Source organism: Hemiscyllium ocellatum, chromosome 14 (assembly GCF_020745735.1).
Source record: "Hemiscyllium ocellatum isolate sHemOce1 chromosome 14, sHemOce1.pat.X.cur, whole genome shotgun sequence".
Lineage (NCBI taxonomy): Eukaryota > Metazoa > Chordata > Chondrichthyes > Orectolobiformes > Hemiscylliidae > Hemiscyllium > Hemiscyllium ocellatum.
This window is the reverse complement of record NC_083414.1, coordinates 13,482,405-13,492,364: the sequence shown is the minus strand read 5'-3', so window position 1 is coordinate 13,492,364 and position 9,960 is coordinate 13,482,405.

Here is a 9,960-nt window from a genome sequence, read left to right as displayed (position 1 = left end):
TCAGGAATCATTCCTGTTCCTTGGATGCTGCATGACCTGCTGCGCTTTTCCAGCAACACATTTTCAGCTCTGATCTCCAGCATCTGCAGACCTCACTTTCTCCCCGTTTGTAAGTTACTCCCAGTAATCCAAAACAAAATTGAAGCGGAATTTATATCCACAGTCAGCAGATTACTGGGAATTGTTTTTGATGTATGGTATTAGGGAAGACCCTTCAATACCTATTTGCAACATCGTGTTGAGTACATTTAGATAGACCAGAAAGGACTCAAACTCAATCTCTTGTTTTAAGACCACATGATATAGGAGCAGAATTTGGCCATTTATTAGGCCAGAAATGACCATTGGGTCCTTGGGTCATGGCTAATATGTTTCTTTACTTCACTTTCCTGCTTTCTCCCCTTAACCTTTATTAATCAGTAACATATCTATCTTTGTCTTAATGACCTGGCTTCCATAGCCTTCTGCAGCAAAAATGTTCCACAGATTAACCACTCTCGGATGAAATTCATTCTCATTTCAGTTCTAAAGGGTCGTCCCTTCACTCTGAGGCTGTGCCCTCGGGTCCTAGTCTCTTCTACTAGTGGAAGCATCTTCTCCATGTCGACTATATCCAGGTTTCTAGTATTCTATGCATTTCAATGAGATTCTCCTCTCTTTCTCTAAATTCCACTGATTACACACCCAGAGTCCTCAACCACTCTTCATATGATGAGCCCTTCATACCCAGGATCATTCTTGTGAAACTCCTCTGGACCCCCTCCAAAGCCAGCACATCCTTCCTTAAATGTGGGGCACAAAACTGCTCACAAAATTCCCAATTTGTTCTGACCAGAGCCTTCTACAGCCTCAGCAGTAAGCCTTTTCTTGTTATTCTAGCCCTCTTGAAATGAATGCTAATATTGCATTTAACTTCCTAACTGCCAACTGAAGCTGCAGGTTAATCTGAAGACAATCCTGAACCAAGGACTCCTAAGTCACATTGCATTTCAGATTTCTGAAGCTTTCCCCATTTTGAAAATTGTCGACGTCTCTCCCACCAAAATGTATAGCTACCTCACACTTTCCCACAGTGTATTCATCTACCACTTCTTTTCCCACACTCCTAGCCTGTTCAAGTCCTTTTGCAGTCTCCCTGCCTCCTCAACATTACCCATCTTTCACCTATCTTTGTGTTACCTGCAAACTTAACAATGCCCTCTATTCCTTTGACCAGATCATTAATGTTGTATAGTTAATTAATTAGGAATTGGGATTAGCACCCTTAAATTGACTTCCCACTCTTCATTGCAATCAGTGACTCTTTCTCCATGTGCAGAAATCATTATGATTCTATCTGATGCTAACACTGGACAAGACATATTCCAGATGAAACCTGACGATAGATCAAAAATTTTATCTCTGTAATTTGGTTACCATGGTAGTCAGTCATTGAACATATACACATGAGGTTGTCAATGTTCTTTTAATAAAAGGACCTCAGCTTATTTCACAAAAGAAAGTAAAAAAAACAAACAAACTGATATTATATGGACACACAATTGGAAACAGAAAATAGGTACAGTAGACCATTCAGCCCTTTATGCCTGGTCCACTATTTAATATGATCATTGGCTAATCAGCCAACTCAGTATCTTGTTCCTGCTTTCTCCTTATATCCTTTAGCCACAAGAAAAAAATTTGTTATCATTATTGAAAGCATAATAGAAATAGATTATGAACAGCACTTTTCAAAGCAATAACCATGATAAGTACTCAAGCCCAGTGAAGTATCATTCCTATTCAGACTGGAAATTTTCTTACTCAGGTAACAAGATCACAAACCTCTCCTTTCAAGGACTTCCTACAAATACACCAGATTTGATTTTCTCCACTGCTGCCACCCTCTAAACCACACAGCCACTTATGCCCAATCACTGCCTTTTTCTCACTAATTTTTCTAAGAAATAAACTCAAGGATTTGACTTACTTTTAAGTTGCAAGAAAGCACATCTGTTGATAGGGGTCTTCCAAACTGCAACCTGCTTCTGAGCCCCAGCCAACTCTTTCTGTAATTCACAAAAACTGAAGTCAACAATAAACATCAGTTCTCTAACCGAGTCGCTTGTTGAGTCATTTGACATATTTCTTGGAAAGGTTGCCTTTAGTTCTCTGTTCAAAAAACCTTCTGACCATTAAAAAAAATCTTCACAGCACTAAATAAACAAAATCCCATTTTCCTCACCAGTATCCAAGTTCCCAAATAGTAGATAGAACACAGAGATAGCAAAATAAATCATGGGACAAAAACAGAAATTCTGACTTCAGAGTTCTATCAAAAATCATACATTCAGCTGTGGTCCTTTGAACTTAGCCTTATACGATTTTTAGACAAAGTGAAAAGACTTGAATCTCACAAGCACCACAACACTCACATCAGAACACATTGAAATTTCATGGTGCATTCTATTGGCATGTGACTTCTGTTTTCACTTCCAAGTTTAAAAACGGCAAAGCCTTCCAGTAAATAAGTACCAACTAATTCATCTGCAATAATCTGCCATTTCCAACCAAAGGAGATTTGTGAAGGAAAAGTATTTTTGCATCAAGTTAAACATATTTTCCCATTTTAATTTAAAACTACAAGAGTAAAGCTTCCTCCACAGGAAGGGGCAGAAGGATGACTTGACCGAAGTTAACAATTTGGGCAGCACAGTGACTCAATGGTTAGCCCTGCTGCCAGGGATCTGGATTTGAATGGGTGACTGTCTGTGTGGATTTTGCACCCGGTCCTCCAGTTTCCTCCCACAGTCCAAAGATGTACAAGTTAGGTGGATTAGCCATGCTAAATTGCCATGAAGTGTCCAGAGATGTGCAAGTTCAGCTATGGTTTACCATGGTTAATGTGGAATTACAGGGATATGATGGAGGGCTGGGCCTAGGTGAGATGTTTTTTGAAGGGGCGGTGCAAACTTGGGGGGCCAAATAGCCTCTTTTCATGCTTTAGGGATTCTATGCTTCCATGATAAGAGTCCAATGTGTAACACCGTTTCCACTATTAAATTAGGGTAGTTATTGGGAATGTGAGCAGTTCCCCCCCTCAACCTTTTAGCTGGGGTAGGGAGGGGACAGAAAGGACCACCAGTACTCCAGAAAACCCAGCTCTCTGCATTTTACATTATTCAGCTATTAACATTGCTCCTACTCCAAAAGTCTATATCCTACTGCTTACTGACAGAAAATGTGCCAAAGGCTGCCAATGGGGGCTTCTATACATGTTTAAAGGACAAGAACACCTTTCCTTTTGTAAGAATACATTATTGAAATCACACACGTTTCCTGTGTAATTGAAACTGTGTAAATAGATTTGCTACATAAGCATAAAAATCACAACAGTAAATATTGCTATTATGTAGAATGTGCACATAGCTGGCTGGGCCAGCAATTTTGCCCATCTTGGATTGCCTGCCCACCCCAGCTAAAAATCAAAGATGGGTGAAGTCTGCTGTTGTAATTTAACAGTGGGAGGAAGTGCTGCCTTACGAAGCTCCCAGCCAAATTGTTTCTCTGGCAGCTCTGTAGGCCTAGCAGTGCCTACCAAGAGTGGTGACTACAAATACTGCCACCACAACAGGAGCCCAGCAAAGTCCAAGGTTGGGTACTGGGTTCAAGAGGCTGGAGGGAGGGTTAAAGATGAAGGAATGACCAATGGGGATTGTACAATATAGCTGTTGGATTTTACGTGAAGTAAAATGTTCCTTTTTTTTAAATTAGCGAATTTAAAGCATTACAAAATAATAAGTATTAATGTAAATTAATCGATACTTACTCAAATTAGCAGTTCAGTAATTATTAATAATGATGTTCCACTTGTACAGATTGGCAATTCCCACATAACATACATAGGTAACAGTACATGGCTCAGAATCCCATGAGGTTGACTGTTGATCATAAAAAGTGCAGAAGTACTCATGTTTACAATGATACAACTCCCACTTTCTTTTGAAGCTAAGTTTTAAGAAATTCCCCAACTCTTTGAAATGTGAATTAAATCAATGTGAAAATGGAGTTCACAAAAAATGTAGAGAACATAGGTGCCGTGTTAAAGCATGCATTAATAATTTAGATTGCGTAAACAATGTGCAGGTGTGAAAAAAAAATCCAGAGATTGCAAAATGTGGCAAAACTATTTTGTGTCCGTAATGGTGACGATTTCTTGTAATGTAAAAAATGAAGGCGTTAATGCAAATTACTGATTGTTGAAGATCAAAATTTGTGGGCAGCTTATGCAGACATTAATAATCTGATTTTAGGTAGATTCTTGTTAGGCAAAAGAATCTAAGTTTATTGGGGTAGATAGAAATGTTGAGTTCAAAACACAATCAGATCAGCCATGATCTTATTGAATGGAGAAATAAGCTTGAGCCACCGAAAAGCCTACATCTGCATCTAATTCACGGGTTCACTTGTATTTTGACATCAAAGGCGACAACAAAAAATGTCTCATGAGTTTGACACTGTTAGTTATTCTTAAACATTAGTGAAAACAGATCATTGTAAGAATCTACTTAAAGTCTTTTTCATTAATTGTGTTTAGGTGAGTTCCAAGTATAATAAATATATATTGTTAAGGCTGTATTCAAAGGGGAATTTCCTTCCCAAATAGGTCTTTTTAAATTTCATTAACAGAGCTAACCCTTTGGAAAAGTTATTCAGATTTTTATATCACCCAACCAAATTTCAAAACATCTTTCTGCTGAGTACAGTAGCAATTAAACGATTTTCATCTTACTTACTAACAATTGTTAGTTAGCCAGTGATATTTATCTTCAGTAGACACAACACAAGATAATTGTTCTTCCTTTTTGGTTTGGGAGTACAGCCAAAAAGAGAATAAAAAAACTATAGAGCAGCTGTCAGTTTATAATTGTCACCCAAACTGAGACAAGATTACAGCCTTGAAATACCATCTGCTATAAAATTGTGATGAGTTTTAAGTCTTCCTTTTGGCAAAGGCAGTTCTTAGTGCACACTCAAGAGTATTGTGTCAGGATGTGATGACACCCATGCTATAATTAAAATAGCAATATAATCTGCAAACATCTTTTATTAGTCTACTCAATTCCTGCCATGTTGCAATGGGAAAATAGTCCCCATGTAGTGTAATCTTACCAGAATTTTTAAGACAAAGGTTCCTGATGGACCTTTATTTCTTGGCCACTTGCGCATTCAAAACATTGTTTGCTGAGACCTCGAGTGACAAATATACAGATATTAACCCAGAAATAGCTTGATATACATAAAAGTTAATTAATTTTGCACAAATTGTGTAGAATTAACATTACAGAATTCCTGTGAAAATGTTTTAATCTCATCACTACCAAACACATGAAAGGCAAAGTCACCATAGTCCTACAGGATCACAGGGCTGCTATTTCTACAGAAAGAGACAACTGGTGGTGGTTTAACCTAAGGGTCACCATGCTTCAGGCTTGGGGAGAGGCTGAGGAGAGTCCTTCATGGTAACCTCGTTAAGAGACCTTATGGGTTACTGGGAAAATACAGGAAAATAGGCGTGAAGATTATCAGCTCCGTCATGATCCTATTGAATGGCAGAGGCAGCTTGAGCCACTGAACAGCCTGCTCATGTTCCTATTTCTTACGGTCTAATAGTAAATATGTTCAACAAAAATATTTTCTGCAACTTAACTTTGCACCTGGATTTTTGCTGCTGAAAGAACTACAAGCCTGTGACCTAAATGCTTGGTAGTACAGAACTTAAGCATTGCCAAAGGAGACCATAAGTTGAAATTCTTTGTCTTCAGAACTAGGATACAAGAAACAGCCTTGAAAAACAGAAACACCAGTTTTTTTTGTGACTAAATTCAGAACTCAAATCATAAGCTAGGTTTGGTGGGTTTAAACAATGACATGAAGCTATCATTGGATCATATTGAACAATCATTTGTAAGTACAGTGGCACAAAATAGACTCACTTGCCAACATTTGCTGAAACAGGCATAATATCAAGTAACAGTGCAAAAGTGACTTCATGCACGCAAAGATCACACACAACAGTGCAAAAGCCACAACCTAGGGTCATTTGCCACAAAAACCTACATAAATTATAATACAAGTTTCATTATACAGGAATATTCAACATCGTTTATTAGTTCACAATAGTCCAGTGTATTTTGTAAATTTAACTTTCCAATGTTTGTCAACACTGCAATTTATTGAACTTTTCAAACTTAAAGAAAAAACTGGGATTTTCTTGGCACCTAACAAAGGATACAACCTGGAGTCAGGCTTACAGTTATGCCATTTATCAGATGGCAAATATGGTCGGAGGGATTCACCTCTACAATCTATGAAGTAGATTTTACAAAGCAACAGCAGCTTGAACCTTGTTAGACTTGGATTGTTTTCTTTTGAGCAGAGAGGACTATGGGGTGGGAGGGGGGTTGCGTGGGGGGAAGAGAACATGATTGAGGTGTAGAAGATTATGAGGGGCATGATCAGGGTGAATAGAGAGCATCTGTTACCTTTGGTTGAGGGGTCAGTCAACAAGAGGGCACAGTTTTAAGGTAAGGGGCAGGAGACTGAGGGAATTTGGCAAGAATGGTTTCGCTCAGCAGGTGGTGGGTATCTGGAATGCAGTGTCTGGGAAGGTAATGGAGGCTGGAAACGTTACAACCTTGAAAGATTTTGCACAAGCACTTCAAATATCACAACATTCAAGGAAATAAGTCAAGTGCAGGAAATTGGGATGAGCGCATTTTTTAAGTGGCATTTATGTCAGTACAGACCTAATAGGCTGAAGAGCCTTTACTGCGCTGCATGAATCTACAAATGCACTTTTAACAGCATTTTTAAAAGATCCAAACATCTGGTGTTAAATCAGTTAGATTGAACCCTTATTATATAAGTAGGTTTTGCTTATAGATTCATACAAATCTACAGCATGGAAGTAGCCATTAAAACCCCTCACCTCTATTTAACAGCTGTCCAATTTAGTCCCAAATGTTGTTACTTTCAGAGTAAACCAATCAATAACAAAAAGGTCCAAAAATTGAGCAAGGTCACAGAACTTTAGCATTTTAGTTGTTTATTTTAAGGGTAGGAATTACACTTTTCTGTTTTCAATCTTAAAACACATTATAGGGAGCTTGGAGTTAATATTTGGAACTTCCTTCCACATAAGGGAATATGTGAAATACAGTCAATGTCTGGGTCACCCAAGCTTCCCTTATTCATTTTCTGTGAAGGGATTAAAATGACATTAGCTAACACCAGAGACCTATTTTTATTCCTCAAATTAGGATCAGCAGGTAGAAGTTAATAGATTAAAAAATTAACGGATAAAGGTAGCAGCTGATGAAACACTAGGCAAAACTAACACTAGTTTTAGGTTTAATTCTTCTTGGAAGTTTTTACATTATTTTTGGTCTGGGTGACCTAGGAGTGGGGAGGTAGGGAAGAAAAAATAAAAATTAAAAAGCGGAATTTCTATTCCCATTTGTTATCTGGTGGTCCTTGGAGAAATTGGTACATAAAAAACTAAGAAAGTAAGAAGTAGGTCATTTGGCCCTTTGAACCTGCTCCACCATTTAAAATGAATCGTGGCTGTTCATCCAACTCAATACCCTGTTCCCACTTCCTCTCCCTACTGTTTCATCCCTTTAGCCCTAAGAACTATACCCAAGTTTTTCTTGAAAGAAATTGCAGTAAGACATCCCTAACTCCTGTACTTGAACCCTCTCGAGGTGAAGGTCTTTTTAATCTCAGGTTGCAAGTGTACTGCTTTCTTACTTTCAGGACTAATTTAATATCTGATGGCACATAGCCTTTCTCAATCTATCACCACTCAAATTTTATTGGTACAACCTCATTTATCCACATTATACTTCATCTGCCACGCATGTGCCCACTCACACTGCAGCATCTCTGCATCCTTCACAGTTCCCCCTCACACCCTGCTTTTTTCGACTACCGATGTCTGGCTAACTGGTCTATAATTTAGTCTACTGTCTTTTTTAAATATGGAGATACATTAAACTACCTTCTAATCTATACAAATTACTCCAGAGTCTATGGAATCTTGCAAGATGCACCAATGCATCCACTATTTCTAGGGCCACTTCATTGAATATTCTGGGATAATTGGGCATTGGAAATTTATTGCCTTTAATCTCATTAATTTCTCCAACACCATTTCCATACTCAATGTTTCCTTTAGTTCCTCTCTCTCACAAGGCCCTATATGTTCCCCAACATTTCAGAGAAGTTATTTGTGTTCTCCTGTGTCAAGGCGGCACAGTGGCACAGTGGTTAGCACTGCTGCCTCACAGCGCCTGTAGACCCGGGTTCAATTCCCGACTCAGGCAACTGACTGTGTGGAGTTTGCACGTTCTCTCCGTGTCTGCGTGGGTTTCCTCCGGGTGCTCCGGTTTCCTCCCACAGTCACAAAGATGTGCAGGTCAGGTGAATTGGCCATGCTAAATTGCCCGTAGTGTTAGGTAAGGGGTAAATGTAGGGGCATGGGTGGGTTGCGCTTCAGCGGGTCGGTGTGGACTTGTTGGGCCGAAGGGCCTGTTTCCACACTGTAAGTCTAATCTAAAGTTTGTATTTAATTAGTTGTCATCTCTTTGTTCCCTTTTATAATTTACCAACAGGAAACTGTATTTGTCTTCACCAGTCTTCCTCTCTTCACATACGTATAGAAGTTCTCACCATCAGTTTTTATGTTTCCCACAAATTCGCTCTCGTACTATTTTCTCTCTTAAATCAATCCATCTTAGCTGAAATCTAAAAATTGTTCCCAATCCTAAGGTCTGCTGTTTTTTTTTGACCAATTTGTTTGCCTCTTCCTTGGTTCTAATGTATTCCTAATTTTTCTTGTTTAGCCTCAAGTCAGATCACCTTTCCCACTGGGCCAAACAGAAATGAACAATTGTTTCAGTGTATCCACGCCCCAATGCCGAACCACCAACATTCTGTTCAGCAATGTTCTCCAATTGTTCATAGCCAGATTGCATCTCATATCATTGCAGTTTCCTTTATTTAGATTCAGGTCCTGATTCTCAGAATTAAATACGTCACCCTCCATCTTAATGTGATCTTACACAGCTAGACTGTCAAATCTGTTTCCCCTTACACAATATCCAGTCTGCAATGGCCTGATCTTAGTTGTTCCTCAATATTTTGATGCAGAAAACCATGCCATACACATTCCAAGAAATTCCCCTCTACAATATTGTTACTGGTTTGATTTGCCCAATTTAAATATAAATTAAGTTTGCCCAGAACTCAGCTGTACCCTTATTGCTTGTGCCTCTAATTTCCAATTTCCCCAGGTGACAATACAATGGCTTTTAGAGATTTTATCCTGTATTTTTTTTTAAATCAAGGAAGATTGAGAGGGGTATCAAATGGTCTGTTAAATGCCAACAAACAGCTTGTGAGGCCTTGTTTTATGTTCTTAAGTAGGAATAATTGAAGCAGCCTGAATGGGTGGGATCAAGCTCCCACAGAACTATGGCTTGTGGCTTTCAGCAGTTCCTGGGGTCTTGAAGCTGGATATGAAAGCTCTTAATTCTCTTTCTGGAGTTTTCTTCCTGCTGCTAAAATTGCATATGAGACAATCTTTTTTACTGAATTTACCCAAGTGTGTGTGTTTATGGGATGTTACTATAATATTGGAACAGCTCATTAGTATTATTTTGTTGAGCACTTTGACAGTTCAACCAATTCTTTATTTTATTTTATCTGTATTTTACCTGTGGTGTAAAAATAACATTTTGCTTAAAGTCAAGTAGCTTGACCAATCAAAATGCATCCAGAAATGCAATGCCTTATTCTTACTTTTAAAATAAGAAAATGTTAGGGTCTAGGCTAACTTCTAAATATATTAAGAGGGGGTTTGGTCTGGTCTATAGCATCCAGCAGTACCACTAAAGTTTGGGAGTCTACACACAGTCG